This window comes from Narcine bancroftii, chromosome 2, assembly GCF_036971445.1.
Source record: "Narcine bancroftii isolate sNarBan1 chromosome 2, sNarBan1.hap1, whole genome shotgun sequence".
Lineage (NCBI taxonomy): Eukaryota > Metazoa > Chordata > Chondrichthyes > Torpediniformes > Narcinidae > Narcine > Narcine bancroftii.
The window spans coordinates 342,457,920-342,485,406 of NC_091470.1; the positions used below are offsets into that span (position 1 = coordinate 342,457,920).

Here is a 27,487-nt window from a genome sequence, read left to right on the forward strand (position 1 = left end):
CTTTATTTCTACCACAATGAGAATACAGCTACTCTACTGAGTGCTCCTTCATAGCTCAGAGGTCTAAACCCTGGAAATATCCTTGCATAAAGCAGTAATGAGAGATCTCATAAAAATGATGCAATGGATCCACAGAAGAGCTACAAGGATAATTATCCTTGTTTTATGCTTTGTAAATCTTAGTTTTTTTGGGCTTAGACCTACTGATACAAGAAGGATCAATCTGACATTGCATCTGTATGTGCCACAAATGATCAATGGCAACAGCTACATCTTTTATCAAAAAACAGTAACCATTTAATAATTCTTTAATCACATTATTTTTAGTAAGAGTTGACATTTGCTGGCATCACCCAGCAATTAAATTTCATTTTCAATTCATATGACTAATTGGTAATTTACAAACCTTTTAGAGATTGATCCTTTTTCTACATGTGTTATTTTCCAGCACAATGAGAAATTGGATGATTTCTTAGGTACTTTGTTTTTAATATTTTATTTTAGATCACCTACAAATTAATTCAGATCATGTGTAAGTACGGTAGACAGCTCAGGTCCCTGGACTGACAACCAAGGTATTTTGATGACCACAACTGTCCAATTAGAGCCACCATCCATTGATCACAGTCCTTCACTTCCTGATATTTACCCAACTCATTAACCAGTTTATTCATTTTTTTTCCTCTTTCTCCAGAGATCTCACTACAGCCACAAGTCTATTAATGTTTATTATATCACATGGCTATTTGAAAGTCGATTAAAATATCCTTTGCAGCACTTCTACCAATAAATTCTTCAATACTTCATCATTGTGATTAGTTTTATTGCCTACAAATATATCACCTTTCTATGAAGTAGAGTGCAATCCACTGTTATACCATGAACTTAGAATGTAGCCTAAGGATGAATTTATCTGCAATGAACATGACAATCCAACCATAAAGTACAAAACAAATGAGAAAAAGCAACACCGTTTCAATTATTTAACAAAAATGTATTAACTTGTTAATTTTATTGAATTCCAAATGCTTCCTCATACAATATGTCCCGCTACACTTTTGACAAGGATCGATTTTTGAATTTAGCATTGATGAGTTACATTTCTAAAGTTACATTCAAAACATAACCATCTTGAAGCTCCAAATAATTCTCTTTGTAATAGTAAATTGGGAAAGAGTTGAAGATTTTTTAACTGTAATCTTTATAAAATTGAAAATGAGTACTTATTATCAGGCTGACATTTAAAGTGGAAAATAAACACAATTTCCCTTGCATTGGTTAAGATTGTAATCTCGCTTCTTACTTGCTCCAGGCAAATATCTTCACTGCTCTGGAACTAATTGCAAATTTACTTTTACAATAGTTGTCAGTTTCCCTCTTGAGCATTTTTCCAGCAGGTCTTGCATGGTCACTAATATCCTTGTGAAGTGCTTGCTGTTAACCTTACTAGTTATTGCATGGGAAATAGCTGCAGGAACTAGGTATTGGCAGATAGCAGAGAATTAATGGGCACAGTTAGCATTGCAATTAGTGCTAACTGGAGGGCCGTTGACCTGGGTCTGAATCCAGCGCTGTCTGAAAGGAATTTGTACATGCTCCTGGTGTCTGCTTGGGTTTTCTCTGGGTGCTCCGATTTCCTCCCACTCTCCAAAAAATGTACTGGGTTTGTAGGGTTACCTGGTGTATTTTGGTGGCACGGGCCCAAGCTGCAAAGGTCTGCTACCATGATGAATGTACAAATTTAAAATTTAAAAGTAAATATTGCCTGGGATAAAGCCAGAGGTTTCACTACTAGGCGATAGAATTTTAGACCATTCAGTTTGCCTGAAGTTTGGAACAAATGCTGAAGAAAATTAGATTTTATAACATGGCATTCCAGGAATGCCATTTTCTATAATTGCTCATTGTTTTCAAATCAGTGGTATTACAATTACATTTAATATAACTTAATTAGTAGTTGCTTTGATTAATTTAATCCTTCAGTTGGACTTCACCATTAAAATTCTGTCTTTTGCTCAGTTGCCATGTGTTAATAAAAGGAAAATAATGGACAATTAATCTCCAATACAATCATTAATTTCCATTTGTATCAAAGGCAGGGTCCTTATATGATGAAAATAAAATTAAGGATATCAGTGTATCAACCTGATGGTAGGGACTGGAGCAATTATATTCCTTACAGAGTTCACTCAGTTGAAGTACTGAGGTACAAGGCTAAAAGAAATGTACAATTGAGCAAGTTTATATGGGACAGAAAATTAAAAATATATATCACTTTAAGATTGGATTCATGTGGCAGTTTGTAAGGGATTTCATGTCTTGAAGGAGATGGATGATCAATTTGAGCATTTGGGTTGAAGGAAATGATGATAATAGATCAGAAAGGACTAGCGATGGGACTCCAAATATGGGAAGTGGTTAATACTAGAAATGACAGGGACCCAAAATGAAATTGGGAAATATCAGGAAGAAGTAATATCACCCAGCAATTTGAGGATGTGAGAAATAAAATCCAAGAATCAGAGTCATGGATGAAGGCAGACAAACAGAGGAGGAAATTGAATGGACCAGCATCACTGGTTTGTTCCGAGGGCAATTTTGTTGAATGAAATGCTGCAATTCCTTTTTACCTGATCATGGTTAAAATGTTGTAAATGTGTGTGTTCAAAAATGATTGACAATGATGAATGTTTTCCCGTTCACCATAAATTACTTGTTGATTGACTTATGAGTACTGTTTATTATACCTCCACTGTTTTCCTTCCTTATTATTTATTTTCAAACAATACTTGGGAGGTCTATTAGTATTATCTGAAGCTTCCAAGGCATGAATTAAAAATATGCTCCTATATATGATCCAGTGATCACTGGGAGTGAGTAATTTTAAGTTCTTGGGAGTCACTATCTCAGAGGATCTTTGCTGGACCCAACACACTAATGGCATCATGAAGAAAGCACGTCAGCACCTCTACTTCCTCAGGAATTTGCAGAGGTTTGGTATGACATCAGAAACCCTGGCAAATTTCTACAGATAAGACACATTATAAATTGCGGATTTATAAAAGCTATCTGTCGTCCAGAAAACTGTATTTTATCAATGTTTAATATGAGTCCATGACCAATGTATGCAATATTTTTATGTACACTGAAACCTCGTTAGAATGCAATTCATTAATCCGTGGAATCGCTTATAGCACAAGTGTCTGTGGACCCCAAACTTTGCAAATTTTGAAAGTGTTAAAATGCATAAATTACCTCCATTATCGCGAGTTGATTTACTTCTCACCTATTTAACACCGTGCTTGATCAAATAATGCCGCATTAATTATGTTCTTTTGTTGGGCTCATCTTGTGAAATTTTAACTGTAATTTAACTGCAAGTACAGATCAAGAATCACTATATAAAGCCATGGTGCTTGAAGTCACATCATCAATCATTCAGAATCTCATCAGAAGTCAACAGTATGGAACTTTTATTTGGTCGATAAAAAGGAAATGACCTTGTTAAGATATCCCTGGGCCAATCAGCGTCCACGTTATATATCGCTTTGATCTGTAATGGCGGCTCCTTTTAAGTGGTCATTTTGAAGGAAAATATTGGGGAAAAACTCAATTTTTCTGTAAAATAAGTTGATTAAAATTCAGAATGAGCTTGCTTTCTTTCATTGAAATGGTTAGTTATAGATAGGGGATCCTTCGAAAACTGGTAATATTTGGGTTTGATTATCTGTGGACACTCTGACATATATGCATCTGTTCCGCAACTTGGCTGTAATGGCAATCTTTGACCCCAACTACTGCGTTCTAATGAGGTTTTACTGTACTTATCAAATTGTGGAAGATTTGAAGTTAAGACAGGACCACTTGCCTTAAGATGGGCATTGCGCTAGCATAGGAAAAGGGAATTACAATTGCTTTTGATCCTGGTAAAAGCTATATAACTGTTTTAATCTGTTTATTTATCCTTTGCACGAACATAAAAAAATAGAATCAGGCCTTTGAGCCTGTTCTAACATTCATTTAATCTTCTGTCTTTTCTATTTTCCCATCCCTTGATTCCATTTGTCTCCAAAAAGCCCTTGATCTCAGCCTGTAATAAACTCAATGCCTAATCATCTATAGTTCTCTGAGAGAATTTTTGCCTGAAAAAAACTTCTCTCAGTCTTAAAATATCCATTCTCCAATTGAAACCTTGGCTGTGAAGGAGACTCGGACAACTTGTACACAGCAAGGTAATAAAAAAAATAATTAAGTGGTAAAAGGCTGCTTAAACAGCATTTACCCTTAAAATATTGCATACTACAATACAGTCACCTCACATTCTTCTGAACCTCATATCTTCATAGCACTTGAGTTCTTCTCATAGGATAACCCACTATTCTCTGAATCAATCAAGTGAATGCATGTTGTCCTGATGCCAGAGCAAGAATTTCCTTCTTCAGGTATTCCAGATGAGGTCTTCCAATTTAATTATGATGTCCTTCCCTTTGTGCACCACATCCCTTGCAATGAAGGCAAACATTGTCTTCTGTATCTTTAGCCACCTATTTAAGCTAACCATAAACTTTGAAGTGGTCTCTTCACAATTAAGAGTTTATTCTCCTGGACTTTATTATATTTTTATCTTTTCCCCGTCTCCCTTGATCGGGAATCCTCAATAACTGGAAACAAGCCATTTCATCTAAAACTTCCTGAATGCTTTCACTATGTGAAACACATCAATTTATGTCTTCCAAAAGACCATGTATAATTTGCAAAGAAATGGAAAATATTTTTCACTGAGAGGTACATTTAAACAAAAGAATGTTAAAGAAATTGAGATTTCATCCTGGCTTCTAAAAATAATAACCATGGGGTAAAGTGTTAAGCATCATATGGATATAGGAACAGAGCACGCCATTCCATTATTGGTTGGTGTTGTCCCATTCAAGGACATCATGCCTACTCGGAAGCTTCACTTTGTTTATCTGCTTTGGCTCAATTGTCCTTAAGAAACCAAGCCTTAGCAAAATGTAACAAACCCAGTAATTATATTTTAATTATCACAATCCCACATCTTTTTTGAAGTTCCAAATTTCCAATTACTTCCTGTGTAAAGAAATGCTTTGTGATTATATCACTGGGCAGCCTATCTATAATATTAAAGTACTTGGCTTTCCCATCAAAGGAAGTTGTTCATCTTGGTCAATCAGACATATCTTCTAATCATCTAAAGGCCTTTGATAATATCACAAATCTTCTATACTTGGGGGGGGGGGTGGGGTTGGGGGCTGGTGGTGGGATGGACACAAATCTAATCAGTGCACATGAACCAATTTCTCACTTAACCATTGAGGAAATACATAATTCACATCTCAAATGAAGAAGAAACTTTTTTATGTAATGAGAAATGAGTACTTTAATGGAAGTGAGAAAGCAGATTCAACTGTAAAGGCAAAGTCTCCAAGAAACCAGGCAGCATGTAATTTTTCATTCCATGAAGGGACACTAATCTAGCAAAAGCTAAATTAATTATTACAACTTTCTAACATACCATATACAGAAAAACCCCTGGTATCCGGCACTTATGGGGATTGGTAGATGCTGGATAAGTGAGTTTTTCAGTTGCCTGAGACTTATTCTTACAGTGTCTTACATACACCTGCAAAAATATTATACTGTACTTACACTGAACTAACTTCACTTGCATGAAGCTATATAAAGCTTAAAGCATTTTATTCATTTTCAGTCACCTTCTTTGATAACATTTAACCATCAAAGTGTCTGGAGATTATTAGCTTTCCACAGAGCTGCCTGAAAAGCGAACAATAACATTAGAGATAATTATTCCTCCCCCCCCCCCACCAAGTTTACAGATAAAGCCTCTGACTGAGGTGACTCTCATTAAGCAAGGATGAGGAGACATTTTAAAAGAATCAACTCAATGGTGAGCAGCATCAACCAGCTCTTCATCCACAGCAACTCCATTCCTGTTTCACACAACTTTATTCAAACTGCTGCTATGAGCAAAGCACGACCAAGGCATTCCGCTGCCTGATTATTTTCAATAAAAGTTTATGTGTTACTTCAGAGAACATTTACCTTCATAATTTTAAACAAATATTTTTATATACCATTTATTCTTATTTATTTTAATTTGTTTTTTTATTTATTTTCCTTGATTTTTTTTTGCCGGTGGCTTGAGACTGCTGGCTGCTTGAATTCCAGATTCCAGGGGTTTTACTGTATTGTGCCATGGAAATCTGATAATTCAAGTGCATTCATTTATTTGCAATGGACAAGTTTTCTCAAAGATTTCAAACTACATTTAATAAATTGGCCAAATTAATTTCTTTTGGTGTTCCAATAAGCCAAAAAGGTAATTTTCAAATTGGTGAATAATTGGACTAGGACACACAGGCACAATTCAATCTCCATTTTAAAGTTACATTGTGTCCTTAATACTATAATTCTATTTTACTTTTTTCGAATGGAATCATTACAGGTAAACTGTCGTGCCACAATTGCACTTTGCTGACAAAGAGGAAGAAGCAATGCATATAATCGAAATAGACTTCTAAGTTTTATAAAGCTCCTGAACTTTTATTTTAGTGTTGTTAAAAATAGGCTCATGACTTTTCTGTTCAAGAAGGTTGCTGTAGCCTGAAAAAGAAGATGTTTGGGGACTTGTGCCCCATTCTGAAATGTCGGCTTTTAATGATGATGAAGTGTTTTTAGAAACTGTAGTTGTAAATTATGTTTGCAATTTGGTTATTAAGAAAAGTTTTATTATAATCACACATAACTTAAAGTTTGTCTCACAGTTCTCTCTCATCAGTTTTCTACGATTCTGCTGTATTGTGTCGCTTGCCTCACAAACCCTAAGAGATCTTGGCTGCTGTTTAGTTCTCCATGCTGTGGTATTCAATTACTACCTTTGGAAGAACAAGTGGTGGCAGGTGAATAACTCACCAAACTTCAGAATAAAATGTTAGCAATATACTGGAGGTAGCCCCACTGAATTATTAAAAACTCAAGTAAAACCACAATGCTGGAGAAACTCAGCATATGATGCATTTTATATAGCAAAGATAAAGATACATAACTAACGTTTTGGGCTTGTGCCCTTCATCAAGGTATGAAAAAAATGTGGGCAGTAGCCTGAATAGAATGGGGGCGGGGGAGAGCCCAGCCCTACTGGTAGGAGGTAATAGGTGGATAAGTGAGGAAGAGCACACCAGCAAACAGGGAGAAGGGAAATGGTTCCGTGAATGGTGTGGGAAGGGGTGGAGAGCTGTAGGAAACAAGACAGAGGGAATAGGAAAGGAGGGAGAATGGGAGAAAATGGAGAAGTTGATGTTAATGCCATCCAGTTGGAGAGGGCCGAGACGGAAAATTAAGAGTTGCTCCTACAACTTACAGGTGGTCTTGGTTAGACAGTACACAAGGCCATGGAGAGACATGCTAGCATGGGAGTGGGGTACTGAATTGAAATAGTTGGCCACTGGAAATTCCCTGTCACTGATGCGGACAGAGCGAAGGTGCTCAGTAACACAATGCTGGAGAAACTCAGCAAGTCTAACAGAGTACTTTAAAAACTCAAATTGTCCTCCTTAATGGGTCATTGGTCTGCTAAGGTTTATTTTCTCAGTCAAGGCTGATTTCTTATTCAGTGGCTGAGGGTTCAAGCTCTACTTCTGAGATTTCTGCATGGGCTAATTCCATTGATATGCAGACTGACGCAATTCAGATGAAACTGAGATACTGTCTGCTCTCATAGATAGACACAGTACAAACTGGGGTGATATCTTGGGTAATATTAATCCCTAAATGCTATCACTGAAAAAAAATTATCTGATTATTATCATATTGCAGTTTTTAGGAATGTGTTGCTATTTATAATTCTATGTTCAGGGAGCAGAGGGCCACAGGCAAGAGGTTATAGGTAGATATTAGTGGGAAGGCAGAAGAGAAAATAAGTGTGGAAGTGATACAGGAGGGGATAGCTTTCTGAGTGGGGAGGGAAGAGTGTGAGAGCTGGAGGAAAGGAGAGAAAGAGAGACAGTGGAAACCAGTGACATTGATATTAATGCCATCTAGTTGGAGCGAACTCGACAGAATATTAGGTGCTGTTTCTCCAATTTTCAGGGGCCTCGGACAGACATGTTGGCGTGGGAGTCAAGCATGGAATAAAAATTGTTGGCCACCGGGTGGTCCCTGACTTGCACTGGAGAGAGCGTAAATGATCAATGAAATGATCTCGCAGTCTGCACCCAGTCTCTCCAATATAGAGAAGGCAACAACAAGAGCAGCAGATGCAGAGGATGACCCCTTCAGATTCACAAATGAAGTGTTGATTCACTTGGAAAAATGACAGTGAGGGTGGAGATGTGGACACAAATGTAGCATTTCCTGACAACTAATGAAGTGCATTCTTTGTGTCATTAATGCAGTGATACAGCAAACATGGTTGCTAATTTGTACATAACAATGTGAATTCGATCCAGAGGCCAAGGACTTTCTGAAAGCTGCTACTTGAATGGAAGTTAATGGTTCACTCACTGAATTGTTTTGCTTCTGTGCCGGGTGAAAATGTGACATTAAATACTTCCATTTTGCAAGGCAGGACATGGACATAAACTCCAAATGAACCTGTGATAGAGAACGTAGTGAAATATTGATATTTTACAGCCTACTTTGCAGCCACTTTAGGAAAACTGCCTACACAATGAAAGAGCATTGAGGGAGATTTTCAGACTAAACTTTAACACCTATAAACACGCAATCATATTTCTTGAGGAGTTTTTTAAGGTGAACTATAAATCCAGACAAATGCTCCAACACAGACTTCAGGCCCTACAATAACCATAGAAAGTTGTGCATTACCAGAAAGGTCAGGGTCTATTGCGTGGCTGCCATATAAGTTTGGCCTCTCTTTCGCTATGTTCTTCACCAAGATGTATCACAAGGATGGTCGTCTCTGTTGGTAGCACATGCCGCAGTCTAACCATAAAGTTTAGGAAATGTTCTCACATGAAAAGATGGTCCTGAAAGGGACATTGAAATAAAGCTTAGTGTTACTAAAATAAAGCATTGTCACACATGCAAACAATAAGGGGGTTAATTTATATCAGGAGTAAAGATTCACAAATGCCTGTGAAAATGACACAGGCATCAAGATTACGGTAGACCTGCTGTGGAAATTCATTTTATCTTTCTAGCTAATGGCATAGTGAAATAGGCATTTAGCCTTTAAGATTCCAAGAATTAAATCTGCTGCTGGCAATAAGATGAGCAAAACTGAGGTTTCAGATAAATTACATCATCTTGGCCTTAATCCTATTGCAGAGCTACACATTAGTTAGAATATCTGTATCTGAAATGCTAATACACTTCCTGTGGACTTTAACAGAACCTAAAAGGGCATAAAACAGGAATAGATCTCTTAAATCAAAAATTCCACTCACTATACCAATGGTTTTCAACCTTTTTCTTTCCACTCACATACCACCTTGAGTAATCCCTTAGTAATCATAGAGCATGTATGAGTGGAAAGAAAAAGGTTGAGAATCACTGCCCTACACCCTTCAACCTCAGCACCCTGTGTCTTGACTGAACACATTAGATTTTTCTCTCACTGAATTATTAACATTTTAAAGTAATTCCAATTATCTCAATCACACTCTAACTTATTCACTAACCTCCACCACTTTCCGTTTTTGAAAAGTGACGGAACTAGCTTGGGTGGATAACTTGGTCAGAATGGACAATTTGGGCTGAAGGGCCTGTTTCTGTGCTGTAAATATTTATGACAACATAAAGGACATATTTATTTCTCATCCTTTATTTATGCAAAACGTAAATTGAAAAATACCAAAGTGGTCAAAGCATTGAAAAATCAAAAGCAAGCAGGACTATAATGTAATTTCACTCATTTTCCACAAAGTGGATCAGGTTTAATTGAATATTGCTGCATACCTTAACTTTAAGAAAGATCATTAGACCCTTCATCCCAAATTGTCCGTTCTGATGAAGCTATCGGTATTCACCCAATCTATTTATTATTCAAAACAGGGACTTGAATTCAATAAAAATTGTTATAATTATGTAGTTCACAGTGTATTTGAGCAAAATATTTCAAGCAGACAATGATAAGAAATTAAGAAAAATCATCCATTAGAAAAATTAACTTGAATTGATATCTTCCTCATAATTTTACATGAATAACTCAAGCAACTCGAAAGTCTGGGTTCATTATGATATTTTTCCAACAGCTGTGTCTTCATGAATTAAACTTTTATGCAGAGTCTGGGAAGTGACCTCATTTCCAAAGCTCAATCAGTATTATTTTGGTTATTTTTTTTCTGATGGATAATTTTTCTTAATTTCTTATTCTTGTCTGTGAGGAAGCTTTTGCTCAAATACGTTAATAACTACATAATTGCAACAATTTTTATTTATTTAAGTCTTTATTTTGAATAATAAGTACTTAGATACTCAAAAGAATAGCTGAAAAAGATTTATAATATCTATTTTGAGTCATATGTAAAAAAGAATCGTTGCCAAAATGAACAGAGAAGTGAAGGGAAAAATATAGAATAAACCTGTAAGTTGAAAGTGAACAACTACAGAAGTTTAAAAAAAAATGTAATTTTCAGTGGTAAAATGATGTAAGTAGCTCATACGTGGAAGCATAACACTTTACTTATGCAGTTAGACATTTAATAATCACTGGCTTTAAGTTCATCTATTTTTCTTTAAAATAAGCCTAAAAAAAATTCATACAAAGTTTTCAATGAAAATATATTAACAATGCACTTCAAAGTTCAGATTTATTATCAGGGAATATGCATGACATGAGATTCCTTTTCCTGTGTGTGAGGCAGAATTTTTATTTATTGGTAGCACTCAAGAAAAGATAAAAAAAAAGAGGGAAATGTAAACAAAGAAGAAAATGCAAACAAACTGACTATAATATAGAAAATAAATATTCAATGATAAGTAACGTGCAAAGTAAGAGTCCTTAAGTGAGTCTCTGAGTTTGTTGCTGAGGAGTCTGATGGCAGAGGGGTAACAGCTGTTCCTGAACCTGCTGGTGTGAGCCCTGAGGCACCTACACCTCCTTCTTGATGGTAGCAGCGAGTACAGAGCCTGTGCTGTGAGGTGTGGATCCTTGATGATCGCTGATGGCAGAGTTCCCTGCAAATATTATCGATGGTGGGAATGTTTTGCCCACGATGTATTGGGCTGTGTCTACTACCTTTTACAGGGCTTTCTGTTCAAAGGTATTGGTGCCCTTATATCAGGTCAGCACACTTTCCACTGTAAAAGCTTGCCAAGGTTTTTGATGTTATATCAAATCTTCACAATCTCCTAGAAAGTAGATGAGCTCACGTGCTTTCATTATGACTTTCGTGTGTTGGGTCTAGAAAAGGTCCTCCAGGATAGTGACTCCCAGGTATTTAAATGTTCTCATCCTCTCCACCTGTAATCCCCTAATGATCACTGGTCTGTATATCTCTAGTTTTCCCTTCCTAAAGTCCACAATCAGTTCCTTGGTTCACTACCATGGTATCATTAGGAAATTTGTAGATGGACTTTTATGTTTGGATGGAATTGCAGGCTGCAGACAGATTCTTTTAAGGTAGGGAATGGAGCCTAACTGATTAGGTACATCTAACTATCCTGCTCTTTCAAACTTTAACAATCCTTTGTTTGTTTTGTACTCTCTAAATGCCCTTGTTACATACCTTTTGTTAATTTTCTCTCTTGCTCAACTGTACCTATTAATCATTGACCAAATGACTGCTTTAAACTCCCTTTATTAATCTTTGGGTTAAGTCCCCATAATATGTGTCAGACGGGTACAGATGTATCAGTAATACAGTATTAGTCATATGGAAACTTAATCTGATGGATGTAAAAGATCTTTATTCATCCCATGAAGGCTTTTTTGAGATTCCATTTGTTTCCTCACCCCACATTGAACTTTTATAATTTTTAAACATAAAGATTACTATAAGAAATTAGATATTCAATAATTATAATTAACTGCATCAAAATTTTATGTAGACAGGATAACTTTCTAGAAGCTTAGATTTTAATGAGAGCACATCCCAACTAACAGAACTGCTTAGAACATTCAAATACAGATGACTGGTCCAAGGAGTTCTGAACACAATACCCTAGATATGCTTAAATGATCTCTTTTGTTAAAGTTGAGTAATGGCTTCTGGATATACAAACAGCCAGAAGATTAAATGACAAAACAAATATATCTTGAACTTGTACCGGCAGCTACACTGCTAACTGAAGGATCGCACAACCAGACGGTGCAAAAACTGATTTATTGCAGCTGCCTGGCTGGTCTTATACTCCCAGCCTGGACCTGGCTGAGAACCACGCTGGGGGGCCCTGACGTCACTGGGGCGTCAGGCGGGTCCCCAAGTGGGGGCTTCTGAGCCCGGTGCCGAGGTTGGGAGGAAACCCCCAATGGCGCCATTTTGGCCAGCTGCCCAGCCGCGTGCGTGACAAGTGGGGCCAGTTCGCCTGCCTAATGGCGTACTGTCACACAGGCCCCCCCAGAACTGGTGCCAATGTCCTTTTTTGCTGGACGGCCTCACTTTTTGGGTTGGGCCACAACCACTGATTTGGTGGGGTCGAGGTGGGCTGGCTATAATCTGTCTACCATAAACAGTTTCCTCTTACCACCAATATCCAGTGTGAAAGTCGATCCTGAATGCTGGATGACTTTGTACAGCCCTTTGTATGGTGCTGTGGACGGGCTCCGCCTGATAAAAACGTACTCTGCGGACTATAGCTCGCTGGGGACGTTAGAGGCCTGTGTGCCGTGTCTGGGCAGTGGTGGGGGTGTGAAGGAGTCCAACTGGGCCCGGGGGTGGGGAAACAGACCGTGTGGTAACTGCTGGGGGTTGCGAGGTGCGTTGACAAACTCACTGCGTAGGGCTAGCGGTGCACCGTAGACCAGTTCAGCTGATGACACCTGTAGGTCTTCCTTGGGTGTCGAGCGGATGCCCAGGAGCAACCAAGGCAACTTGTCCACCCAGTCAGGGCTGGTGAGGTGGGCCATAAGTGCCGACTTAAGGTGGCGGTGCAATTGCTCAACTTGCCCATTGGCCTGTGGGTAATAGGCCGTGGTGTGATGTAACTTGATCCCCAGCCTGTTGGCGAGCGCAGAGATGAACTAGGCATCCCGATCACTGGTGAGGTGGTTCGGGATGCTGAATTGGGTAACCCAACCGTTTGAAAGCGCTCGGGAGCAGGAGTCTGTGGAGGCATCTGGCATCGGGATCACCTCAGGCCAATGAGTGGTGCAGTCTACCACTGTGAAAAGATAACAGTTACATCGGAAAACGGGTAAGAGTCTGACGATGTCCACATGTATGTGGCTGAACCGTTCCCGGACATGCTCAAAATCTTGTACGTGCACCCTGGTCTGCCTGTGTACCTTGGAAAGCTGGCAATGGGTGCAGGTTCAGGGCCAATCCGCAATCTGCTTCCGAAGCCCGTGCCAGACGAAATGTTCTGCCACCATACGGACCGTCTGGACTCGATGCAAGGGTGGGAAAGGTCATGGATATGGTGGAAGACTTGCCTGTGCCACTACTGGGGAACGACTGGTCGTGGGGTGCCCGTGGAGACATCACACAGGTTGGTGCCCTCACCGTGAGGAGTCAGGAGGTCCTGGAACTGCTGGCCTGTGATGGCAGTCCTGAATGCCCATGTCTCCTTGTCAGACTTCTGGTCCCAGGCGAGCTGGTTGAAGTCGAGGCCGGGTGTCAGTGCGCAAATGGCCGGTTGTGAGAGTGCGTTGGCAACCACTTTGTCTTTCCTCGCATTGTTCTAAATGTTGGTGGAGAACTCCGACATGAAGGAGAGGTGACGCTGTTGGTGGGCCAACCAGGGATCTCTTGCCATAGCGAATGCCTGAGTGAGAGGTTTGTGGTCGGTAAAAATGGTGAAAGGCCTCACCTCCAAGAAATAGTGGAAATGACGCACCACCAGGTACATGCCCAGCAACTCATGATCGAAAGTGCTATTCTTGCACTCTGACGGGTGAAGAAGTAGGCTAAAGAATACCAGTGGTTTCCACTGTCTGTTCACCTGCTGCTCCAGGATGGCACCAACGGTTGTAGCAGAAGCATCGACAGAGAGCTTCATATGCTCTTCGGTGCGTGGGTGGACGAGTGGGGTAGCCTTCGCGAAGGCATCTTTCGTGGCTTCGAATGCCCTGCTGGCCTCTGGAGTCCAGGTGAGTGTATTGTCTTTGACCGCAATGAGGGCGAAGAGCAGCTGCATGATGTGCGCAGCACCTGGAATGAAATGGTTAGAGAAATTGACCATACCCACGAACTCCTGTAGCCCCTTGAGGTTGTAACTCCCTGATTGCAGCGACCTTCGTAGAGGCAGGTGTGACTCCTTCGGCCATGATGGTATGGCCCAGGATCTACATGGACTCATGCCCAAACTGGCACTTGGCCTGATTGATCGTTAGGCCAAAGTCGGTCAGTCGGGAGAAGAGGGTGCGCAGGTGAGACTTGTGGTGTGCCTGGTCTCTGCTGGCGACAAGGACGTTGTCCATTTAAATGAATACGAAATTCAAATCCCTGCCCACCGTGTCCATAAGGCACTGGAAGGTCTGGGCGGCATTCTTGAGCCTGAAAGGCATGTGTAGGAACTCAAACAAGCTGAAGGGGGTGATGATGGCCGTTTTGGGTATGTCCTCAGGGTGTACCGGAATTTGGTGATACCCACGTACCAGGTCGACCTTGGAGAATACCCTCACGCCATGCAGGTTGGCCGTAAAGTCCTGGATGTGAGGGATCGGGTAACGGTCAGGTACTGTTACATCATTAAGCCATCAATAATCTTTGCAGAGGCGCCAGCCACCGGAGGCTTTCGGGATCAGGTGGAGTGGTGAGGCCCAAGGACTGTTGGAGGGTCGAATGATCCCCAGCTCCTGCAGATGCAAGAACTCTTCCTTGGCTATCTGGAGCTTATCCGGCGGGAGCCGGCATGCCTTTGCATGGATCAGCAGGCCTTGGGTGGGGATATAATGAAACACCCCATGGCGTGGTGAGGCGGCATTGAACTGCGGCTTGAGGAGGGACTGGAACTTGTCCAGGATATGCTGTGTGGGAGGCATTGAGGCGAACAGATTGGAAGGTACATGCATCTACCTGTCGCCTACCTTGAATGTCGACCAGGAGTCCGTGGGCGAGGAGGAAGTCGACACCCAAGATGGCGGATGGAAGGGATGAAACGGTGAACTTCCACAAGAACTTCCGCTGATCGATCTGGAAGTGGACAGTCTTGTCTCGATACGTTTGGATCTCCATCGAATTGGCTGCATGGAGGGGAGGTCCTCGAGGCCAGTTCTGGGACTCCATGGCTGTGGCTGGGATGACGCTGATCTGGGCCCTGGTGTCAATGAGGAAGCGTCAGCCACTGACTGAATACCGCAGGTAGAGAAGGCTGTGGTCTTGGCCAGCCACCGCAGCTATTAACAGCGGCCGGCCTGCTCATTTCCCTGGAACGAGCAGGGCTGACGACACTTCTGAGTCTTGGCTCCCCAGTGCTGGTGGAAGAAGCAGAGGTTTGAAGTGGATGACTTGCTTCTGGCTATGCTCTTTGAGGCCCCTACAGGGGCCTAATTTTCCACCGCAGCGCTTGAGGAAGGCTTGATGTGGTCATGCCCGTGACTCGTAACCTACTGGACTGCTGAGCCCTCCGGGAATTGTTCAAGCCATAGCTCCTGAGCCTTTTGAGCGATCTTCCTAGGGTCGATGAAGCTCTCCTGGGACAGTAACGGCCGGTTGTCTTTAGGCAGATGGTCGAGGGAGATGCGCTCGAAGAGTGGCAGTTGGTGTGATCGCCCATGAGCGTGAGCATCTCATCCATCAACTCAAATTGAGTTCTGTCCCCCAAGGTGTCGAGGCGCAGCATCTGAGTGGCACGCTGGCACCTGGAGAGGCTGAGGGAGGCAGTGAGCACCCGCTTGATGGTCCCATACTTATCTTCTGCAGGTGTGTGCTGAATGAGGTGCAGCACTTGTTTGGCGGTGGCCTGGTCCAGGGCAGCGACCACATGGTAAAACTTGGTCGAATCCGATGAAATCTGGCGGAGATGAAACTGAGCCTCTGCATGGCTGAACCAGATCTCCGGCTCCTGAACCCAGAAGTCAGGAAGCTTGATGGCTGTAGCATTGATCGAAGGGTCATTCATGTTGGGTTCAAAGACGTTTGAACCTGTTGGGGTCACCAGTTGTAGCGGCGGTTACACTGCTAACTGAAGGATTGCACAATCTGATGGGTTGAGTTCAGTGAGCAAAAACTGATTTATTGCAGGCTGCCTGGCTGGTCATATACTCCTAGCCTGGACCTGCTGAGAACTGCGCTGGGGCCCCACGATATCACCGGGGTGTCACATGAGTCCCCAAGCGTGGGCTTCTGAGCCCGGTGCAATGGTCGGGAGGAAACCCCTGACGGCACCATTTTGGCCAGCTGCCCCGCCGCGTGTGTGACAAGTGGGGCCAGTTCGCCCGCCTAATGGAGTACCGCCACAAACCATTTATTAACAGGCAAAGGTACATCTTTAATAATGTGCTAATACAAGACATGCTCCATTACTGGAAATGCCTTCTAATAATTTATCGGGGTTTCAATGAAGGCCAATTAATAGGAAGATGTACTTATTGCCTTTTCCTGTTTAGTTACAATAATACAGATTAGGAATACCCCACACCTGATGAATGATTTTGATGGCTTTAAATCAATGGATATTATATTGTTTGATACTGTGTTGTTGTACCAGTATCAAAAGAAATATCTGCCTTATCAGTTTCCAAAGCAAATCTTTTATGTAGCCTTCTGGCAGCCTGCAACTTTAAACAGCCAATAGTGTCTGTTTAATTACTATGTGGATGTTACATGGAAACAGATTTTTTGAAGATTTCTTCTCCAAAGAATTATCTAGCTTCTCCACCTATTCCATAATTCCTGAAGATGTCCCTAACAGATATCACAACCTTTCAAGCAATTACAGCAATTACCCAAATATGGATGAAGAATAAAACAGCTGGATCACCCACCGTTTCTCCTTTTTAGAGATTAGGCTCAGCTGATGTGGTGCAATCATGCCCAAATATTACTTTTACATGGAAAGGATTTCAGAATGAGCTATTTAAAATAAATTATTGTTGTGCAAAATTTAAAAAAAACCTTTGGGATACTGGGATGAGGAAAAGAGATGTCTGGGTCAGATTGGGGTTGAAGTTTAATTGCAAAGGTTCCCAAAAGGACCAGGAACATTAATCAAGAGAGTAAAAAAAATACCTGCATACATTATGGTGGGGGTGATTTGATTTATGTGAACTGAGTCTGTTCAAGTATCTACTGGAAATATGCCCCTGGGACTGTTACCCTTGCACTTGGAAATCCAGGGAGAGAAAAACAGAACAGAAATATATGAGCATCCTGTCAGCTTTTGAACACTAAAGGCAATGCTTTGACCTTGAGTTTAAAGTGAAGGTGTAGAAGATTAAATGTTGCTGTTAGGAATTGTCAATAAAAAAATAGCTGTACCCTCAACAAGTTAAACAATGCACAAAAGGAATGGAATATGTGCTTTAATAATTTTATTCATTTTCTTCGCTTCATTTGTTACTGTTGCACATCTGTAATAAAATAATGATTCATATTGTCAGAACTTTCCATCTGCCTGCTGAAAGATTATGGAATTATATTTGCAGGCATAAAATAACAAAGGAGAGTAGGAGTACACTCCAGAATTGAAATCTGATCTCTGAGCAGTGTTTCCATACAAAACACAGGATCACAGCCAATGTAACAACAGTCCTGTGACAAATAAAGTGTGAATACCCATATTCTTAACCTCATCCCCTTTAATTCTGAAATCTCGCAGTCCTCCAGCTAGAATTGTTAAACCAACAGAGCAGATAGAGTTATAGATTATTAATCATTTTGTTAATTGAGTCCACGGTAGCTGTCTGAAGGCCACACTTTCAGCCCATTCTCTTACTGTGTTCACGTTTCTCTCATGCGACTATCCAAAATCCTTCTGAGATCATTCACTGTCTCGACTTCTGTCACCCTTGTACGTGTGAATTCCATGCTTCTCAAGTTCCTCTGCAGATCATCCCCTGCCCCTTGAACCACAACTAATGTGAAATCTTTACTTAGTCTCCTCAGTTATACCTGTCATAAACTAGTACACCTTTATCAATCCATTCTTAATTTTCTCTGTTCCAAGGAGAACAGCATCTTAACCTGTACAGGCTGACAAAATGGTTCAGTATCTGAATCTGTACAAGTTGGAAATGAACAGAAACAATGTGTGGAGCAGGATGAAAGAAAAGCTCTGATGGGATTCAAGATTCCTTTATTGTCATGTAATAGTACAGAGCATAATATTACACAAAATTGACTTTTGCCTGTTGTAAGGCAAAGATTCAGCAGTAGCATTAGCTGGTGCCCATTACAGTGAAGAAAAAGAGAAGCAAAAGAGAATCCCCTTATTTTCATGGTCCATTGATTCGCCTACAGCACTTCCACAACCTCTGCAGTTGCACAGACTTGTGTCAAATCCATCGGCAACCAAGATCCAGATCCAAACCTCCAATATGATCAGGTAGCTTGCAGTGACTAGGCACTTCAGGAGCCCTTCTTTCTCTTAGCAACTTCTTGATAGCTGGTTCCCATGAGCTACTCTTCAGCAGCCCACACCCCATGCAGATCCCCTGATCGCAAGTTGTCCACAGTTTGTATGGATCCCTCAGCTGCTAGGACACTACCATGGTCACTGCCCCTGCAGGATTGTCCCCTCTGCTTCTCTTCTCCCTGTAACTGGTTCCCTGTCCGCTGTCCCTTTTGTGGTCCCGAGCAAGCATAGGTGCCGCAGTCTTGGGCACGGATATGTGGTTTCAGGATTTTTCTTTAGAAACTCCTTCTGTAAAGTCAATGGCAAACATGAAGGCTCCCCCTGCACAGGTTTTTGCATTCCAAATGAGGTGTTTGTTTGTGAAATGTAATTGAGATGTCTGTTTGTGAATTGTGACCTGAACTAAACCCCACAATCTATACCTTTTTAAGATATATTTTATCATAATTTTATTAACCATTTCATAATATCACACACACTGTTATCTGAAATAAAAATACATCCATCACTATTACTTACAAGAATAAATAGATAGGGTGGTTATAAGGGCTTTGGACCATTGGCAGAATATTGAATACAGGAATTGTGAGGTCATATTACAGTTTTATGGACATTGGTGAGGCTCCATTTGGAGTATTGTGTTTAGTTTTGGTCACCATGCAGCAGGAAAGAGGTGGTCAAGATGAAGCAGGTGCCGAGAAGATTGGCGAAGATGTTGCCAGCACTTGGAGGCCTGAGCTAGAAGGACAGGTTGAGCAGGCTGAGGCTTTATTCCTTGGAGCACAGGAAGATGCGGGATGATATCACAGAGGTGTACAAAATTATGAGAGGAATAGATCGAGTTTATGCATGGAGTAAGGGAATCGATAACAAGAGGACTTAGGTTTCAGCTGAAGGGTATTAGATTTAATAGAAAATTGAGGGGTGTCTCTTTTGATTTTACACAGAAGGTGAATAGAATGGCCTGCTGGAGGAGGTGGTTGAGGTTTTATGACAAGGATTAAGCAAAAAATAAAATTGACGATACATGTAAGGATGGGTTTATAGAGTGATACAGGCCAAACACAGGCAGTTGAGACTTGAGCAGGATGAGACATTTTGGTCAGCATGGGGAAGATGGGCCCAAGGTCCTGTTTCCATGCTGTATGACTGTTTTAAATTTAAAAAAAATGGGCATAGATGGGTATACATCTACTGTATAGAAATGATCGTAGACTCAAGAGAGCACCAAATCCACAACCGTGTTTCTTCTTTGAATCTTACAAAATAATGTTCAACTTATTCATGATTATTAGACAAATCATATGTAAGAATCTGGAATCAGAGAAAAGTTCACTTTTTAATACGGTCACATTTTGTCCTTAAAATCTTTTTTGAGTTGTGGTTAGAATTCATCATGGAACAAAAAGAACTTAAAGGATTACATTTGAAAAGATAGGATAAAACAGCTATTATTTATTCCACGTGAACATACGATTGCAGTCACCAACAAAAGGTGGCACAGTTAGCATAAAATTGCGACAGTACCAGTGACCAGGGTTCGAATCCGGCGCTGTGTGTCAGGAGTTTATACGTTCACTCTGTGTCTGCATGGGTTTCCTCTCGCCATTCAAAAAACATATAGGAGTTGTAGGACAATTAGGTGTAATTGCTGGCATGGACCCATGGTCCAAAAGATATACCATGCTGCATATCAAAAAAAATTTAAAAATTAAATAAAAAAATGTATTTTTAGGAACCTCTTCTTGAAACACAATAGTTTGCTGGTGGGGAGTAGTTTGGTAGGAGAGTTTGAAGGGTGAAAATTAAAGTTTAAATTTACTTGGAGGCACTTGCTTCAAGACAAAATACTGCTATCTTTATGCCACATAAATATGTTGCTAGCCAGATATCTTATCTGCATCTGCGAGGAGGAATTTCCATCGTGTCATTTGAACTTTAAAACTTGGTATTTTTACCAATGGGAACAAGTCAAAATTAGCGTACAAATATTTCTGTTTTATGAAAGCATTTTCCTCTTTACACTGACATGTCCAATGGTGACTGATAACTTCATCAATATTGCTTCCCAGTACATTGCTTCATCCGGTCAATTTAATTTATCAGAAAATCTTCCTACCTCCTCACATCTGATACAGCACACTGTCATAAATGTTTCTTGACAGCAAACCAGGTTTGAAGATGACAGGGGGAAAAAAAAATCAATGCTTATAAAAATGTCATTGACAGAGCACCATGCAAAACTTGCAGCTGTTTCAAGATTACCATCTTTTAGTACCTTCCTGACACTTACTGTTATTACATTGTATCACAACACAACTAGTTCTGTGATAAACAGGAGACACCATTGCTTCATATAGGCTGGATCTTCTCCATGAAGGAATTGACAGTTCTTATAATGTTAAAGAAAAACATATTTAATCAGGAAATGACTAAATTAGTGGGTTTTTTTTGGAAAGAGGAGACAAACTTTAGCTTTTGGTGATAATGGTAAACACTTTGCTTAAGAAAGCATCAACCACGCTAGCCTTCTTTGGTCAGGGCATTGAGTAGTGGAGCAGGGATGTTACAAGGTAATATGTTAGTGAGATCACACAGAGCAATTCTGTTCATCCAACTATTGGAGAGATATCATAAAGGCACTGGTGGGCTTGAATTAGAAGGAGAGGCTGGATATGTTAACTTATTTTAAAATTTATTTGAATTTAGAGATACACCATGATTACAGGCCCTTCTGACCAATGAGCTCATGCCAGCCAAATACACCAATTAACATATTCTGGCAATTTTGAATGGTGGGAAGGAACCACAGCACCGAGAGGAAACCAATGCAGTTCATGGGTTCTTGGGGAGAACATATGAACTCCTTACAGACAGCACCAGATTCAGAGCTGGATCACTGGCTCTGTAATAGCTGTATGCTAATCACCAGGCTGGGGCTTTTCTCCCAGGAGAATAAGAGGGTGAGCGTCCTATAGAGGTGAATGGAGAATGAAGAAAACATAGCCAGGACCATCACGGGCTCCAACCTCCCATTCATTGAACACATTTATGTGAGGTTCTGCCTTTTGAAGACAAGGACCTCATCACCATGATCACAACCTTTTCTCAGATCTACCTTCTGTGGAAGGTACAGAAGCCTGAAAACCAGCACCTCCAGGCTCAAGAGCAGTTTCTTTCCAATGTCTTTAAGGCTCTTGAACCTCTTCTTTGATACTAGAATGACTATCTTTATTCTGAGCCTTGCTTATGCCTTGTAGAAGGGGTCAGGCCCGAAAAGTCAGCCATATATCTCCTATTGACGCTGCAAAACTGGCTGAGATCCTCCTGCATTTCTGTGTGTTTTTACTACAATCACAGCATCTGCAGACTTTTGCGTTTCACACTAATTAGGGACTGCTTCAACACTCCGTAAGGACTGTCGGCACTGTTGCACAAAAACACAAGAACTTTTTTTCTTACATTATGATAGCCATGAATATTTATTATTATTTTGGTTTCAGTCAAGAGAATGACTGCAATCTAAGGAATTGCAATGTAGGAAAAAAAATAGGCTATTTTTCACTATTAATAGTCTTTCAAAACTATGGATAATACTTTTACTGACAAGCTGCATTCCAACAAATCGTATGGGCAGATGAGCAACAATGGCTAGTGTAGCGGTTAGGGTAACACACCTACAGAGCCAGCGGCCCGTATTCAAATGAGGTGCTGTCTGTAAGGAGTTTGTAGATTTTCCTGGTATCTGCATGGATTTCCTCCGGGTGCTCCAGTTTCCTCCCACTCTCCAAAATGTGCAGGATTCTAGGTTAATTTGGGTGAAATTGAGCAGCATGGGTTTAAATGGCTGGAATTGGTTTTTACCATACTGTAAATAAATTTAACATTGAAAAAATTTTAAAAACACATCATTTATAGCATATTTTTTGTATATTCCTAACTGATGCTGAACCGAGGAATTAATTAGGAGAAAGCCACACTGTTATTGGGGAATTCTACAATCGGATTCAGTTGCCCTAGGTCAGAGATTGAAGTAGGAAACAATACTTTCCCTGACAATCCTGTGATCTATTTGTGTGGTCATGGAGAAGTGTGGATGGCTTCATATTTTCTTGTGATGCTTCTGTTATTGAATAACTTTTCACACAAAACACTATGTCTTGGATCAAGGCATTTGGCCTAAGCAAGCATGGGAATGAAAAGGGAATTAATCCCTTCCAAAGACAGGAGGAATATTGAAAGGAAGGGAAAATGGTCAGATGATTGAGGAGCAGAAAATAAAAGTATTTGCACCATTCAATTTCCCTGCTCTATATTTCAGGTGCACTTGAGCTATAAACTATTCAATTTCCTAACAGATACACTCGTATTTTTAAAAACTAGAAATTGTACAATTTCTCTAGAAACCAAAATGATTGAATTTAATTTCTTGTATTGTTTATTCTTAAATAATGAATAGTAGGTTTTCCACGGAGCACAGGATGGTCAATGGGGATTTTAGCATCAAATCACTCATTCCAGTTATAACAAGTGGGCCTTCAGCCGGAGCTGTGTTTTGCAATGAGGCCATTTTTACTGCATATCAGATTGATGAATGACATTCAGTTACTCTAACAAATGGAAGCTAAACATGGAAAGTGGTTGGAGATGCAGAGGTCAGACACCCTTGGGATGGCTTGTATCACAAAAATAGTTAGATTTTTGGCAAGTGTCTTAAACTCTATCACTTTTAGACTTTTACCATTCCTGATCATCTGTATTTAACAGGGTAGTGTTACAGAATTCTGTGTTGTGTATTGTCCTATGTGTTGTTTGGTTTTATGTTAGAAAGTGACAGTTTGCCTCAGAGAGCCAAGGTGAAGGTGGACTGCTGAGAGAGTGGGAGATGGACTGAGCATGTGCAGAAAATGAAAAAAAATTCTGGACTTGGATGATAAACCACCACTGGGGGGTGCTGTGGAGTGGAAGAAGGCCTAGAGCATGAGTCATGGTCTGGAGGACAGTTTAGAATGTTGGGATTTCAAAAAGGATGAACATTCCAAAGGATCCGGACCAAGCCAGTGGTTCCTCTTTCTCTGCAAGTGACACAAGACAACTTTGAATTTTGTGCTCTCTCTCTCTCTCTCTCTCTCTCTCTCTCTCTCTCTCTCTCTCTCTCTCTCTCTCAATTATCTTTTGGCTTCAGCTTACCAAACAAACTGAATTTTGTTTATGATCTTTGCTTCGGTTGAGATCGAAGATTTGTGAGTCTTGTGTGTTTTGTGTTTGTTTTGTGTCTAAGTTTTTCTGTTGGCTGGTTGGAAATATAACTTAGACTTTGATTACATATGTTATATTTCGGCTGGGGAATTTATTAGTTTTACACTGTTATAGAAATTTGCATAGTAACCAGTGGGCATTGCTATAAAAGGGAGGGTTTTTGAATTAAAGTTTGAAGGTGAATTTTTTTGATAAAGTAATTGTTCATCTGTGTGACATGCCTTCTTTGTGGTTGCTTCTTTGATCTTGCAACAGTAGCAACATGATTGACGCCACTATGAAGCTACTGCAACTACTGCCAAGTGCTAAAAACTTGATTGATCTAAAAATAGTATCATATTGAGCCCTCACATCTCCTGTTTATTGTTATTTCTAATAATCTTCAACCAAATTAACTTCCAGATTTTAGTGTGAATTGTTAACTTAGAAAATGAATGGTTTTTTATCATTTACACAAGTACTTGCTGAAGTTTCCCAAGTACAAGTACAATGACAAGTATAATTAACAGATACAAAGAGAAAAAAGATGCTAACTATAAAAGAAAATAAATATGAAAACAGAGTAGGAATAGACCAATCAACTATTTGCATTTGCTCCATCAATCATTAAGACCATGACTGATCCTCACACTATTTTGATGCTCTCAACACATTGCCTTTGACGTCCATTAAGATCTGTTTACTTTTCCTGTGACAGTTCTCCTCAGAGGGAGAAACGTATTATCATTTCTTTTTGAGATATAGTCACTGAGCCATAGTTTCATGGCAAAGAAACTGGCCTTCCAGACCATCTTATCGTGCCAACCAAGTGGTCTACCTCAGCTAGTGTCACTTGTTTACATTTGATCCATATCGTCTAAACCATTCCTATCTATGTAACTGTCTAAATGTCTTTTAAATTATGTAATTTTACCTCTCTACACAACTTAGGCACAGTATAGGCCGTTTTGTCCATGATGTTATACCAACCTATGTTTGTTCCATACACTCATCATCCATTATGAATAAGTTCTTCCTGAAGTCCCTTTTAAATCATTTCCCTCTCATCTTAAATCTATGTCTCTAGTTTTAGACACCAATATCCTAGGGAAAAGACTATTATCTGTACCAATCAGGATTGCACAGTTGGGTCACCCTTCTGCCTTCTTTGCTCCAAGGTAAAAAAAAGCTGCAGCCTATCCAGATTCTCCTTTGAACTCAAGCAATTCAGTTCTGATAATATCCTTGTGAGTTTTTCAACACCCTTTCCAGTTTAATAACATCCTTGCTAAAGCTGGGTGATGAGAACTACACACAGTACTCCTCAAGTGTGGTTTTACCAACATCTTGAGCAGTGAAAACATGATGCTCAAATTCCTGTACTAAAATTCCTGTACTGATAAATGATGCCCTCACCACTATGTCTAATTGAGTCATGAGTTTTAGGGAACCAGGTATTTGTATCCCTAGGTTTCCCTGATCTACAATAATGTCCAGAGCCTGGAAATTCCCGCTAATGCCTCAAACTGCCACACTTCGCATTTGTTCAAGTTAAATTCCATCTGTCTTTCCTCAACTCTCCCAGTTGATCTGGAACCTGTTGTCATCTGGATAACCTTCTTTGTCCACCATGCCACCAATTTTGGTGTCATCTACAAACTTACTTACCAACCATGCCAAGTATTTTCTCTTCCAAACATTAATATAGATGAAAAACAAAAATGGACCAAACATTAATAGCTGCGGCACACCATTGGTCACAGGCCTCTAATCGGAAAATCAACTCTCTTCTCCACCCTCTGTCCCTTTACCACTGAGCCTCTTTTGTATCCAGTTGGCTAGCTTACTCTGTATCCACTGTGATGTAACATTCTGGACCAGCATACCATGCAGGACCTTGTCAAATCCCTTGCTAATGTCCACATAGACAATGTCTATTGCCTTGCTCTTGTCAATAGAGGCTCACTGTCCTCAATTTCCTTGTAGTGTTTCTTTCACAAGGACTTATAATTAACCACCCTTCAGTCTTCTGATACCTCAGCCTTAGCTAATATTAATGTAAATATGTATAAAAGCTTGACGTCCTGCTTTGCGGAAACTGCCAAAATGTTTGGCCTGGAAGTCAGCCTGAAGAAAACTGAGGTCCTCCATCAGCCAGCTCCCCACCATGACTACCAGCCCCCCCACATCTTCATCGGGCACACAAAACTCAAAACGGTCAACCAGTTTACCTATCTCGGCTGCACCATTTCATCAGATGCAAGGATCGACAATGAGATAGACAACAGACTCGCCAAGGCAAATAGCGCCTTTGGAAGACTACACAAAAGAATCTGGAAAAACAACCAACTGAAAAACCTCACAAAGATAAGCGTATACAGAGCCGTTGTCATACCCACACTCCTGTTCGGCTCCGAATCATGGGTCCTCTACCGGCACCACCTACGGCTCCTAGAACGCTTCCACCAGGGTTGTCTCCGCTCCATCCTCAACATCCATTGGAGCGCTTACACCCCTAACGTCGAAGTACTCGAGATGGCAGAGGTCGACAGCATCGAGTCCACGCTGCTGAAGATCCAGCTGCGCTGGATGGGTCACGTCTCCAGAATGGAGGACCGTCGCCTTCCCAAGATCGTATTATATGGCGAGCTCTCCACTGGCCACCGTGACAGAGGTGCACCAAAGAAAAGGTACAAGGACTGCCTAAAGAAATCTCTTGGTGCCTGCCACATTGACCACCGCCAGTGGGCTGATAACGCCTCAAACCGTGCATCTTGGCGCCTCACAGTTTGGCGGGCAGCAACCTCCTTTGAAGAAGACCGCAGAGCCCACCTCACTGACAAAAGGCAAAGGAGGAAAAACCCAACACCCAACCCCAACCAACCAATTTTCCCTTGCAACCGCTGCAATCGTGTCTGCCTGTCCCGCATCGGACTTGTCAGCCACAAACGAGCCTGCAGCTGACGTGGACTTTTTTTACCCCCTCCATAAATCTTCGTCCGCGAAGACAAGCCAAAGAAGAAAATGTATAAAAGGACAAAAGCATTTTCTTCCCTAGCTTCTCATACTATCCTAGTCATGACCAGTGATTTATTCAAATGTATGTGGATTATGACCATCAGCATTTGCTCTTTTCAATGTAGATTTGTTTCAAGATATCACAATTCTTGTCACTGGCTTCTATGATCTTCTTCATGGTAAATATAGTTGAGAAATATTCATCAAAGACCTTTCCCGCCTCTTGTGGCTCCACACATTGATCTTTAAGAGGGCATGTTCTTTCCCTAGTTGTGCCAAATTGCTCAAGGGATCTGATGGATTGCAGCTGTCATAACCGGATATATGCTTTCTCCTTTTTCCCTACCAGAGCCTCAATACCCTATTTAATGTTAATTCCATGCTGTTACATTTCATTCTCACAGCCACCTTAAATTACTCGATTAAACATGCATAATTCAAGTCTTTTAATATTAAAGATAAATTAATATCAGCGGACTTTGCAGAGAACAAGTTTCTGATGTTTTAGAAATGCATAAAATGCTTCTTGTTTCCTAGTATTAACATGAGTTCA

The 27,487-nt window shown here is 40.6% G+C and overlaps 1 long non-coding RNA gene across 1 annotated transcript in view; it reads right to left on the bottom strand.

Moving 5' to 3' along the window:
- Positions 1–25,709, bottom strand: part of LOC138752798 (uncharacterized) — a 118,442-nt gene extending 92,733 nt beyond the window's left edge. The window contains exons 1-2 of the long non-coding RNA XR_011350943.1: positions 25,585–25,709; positions 8,866–9,026 (exon numbers count right to left, since the gene is read on the bottom strand). This is a non-coding gene — a long non-coding RNA (uncharacterized lncRNA). The remainder of the gene's footprint in view (positions 1–8,865; positions 9,027–25,584) is intronic.
- Positions 25,710–27,487: the final 1,778 nt, after the last annotated feature.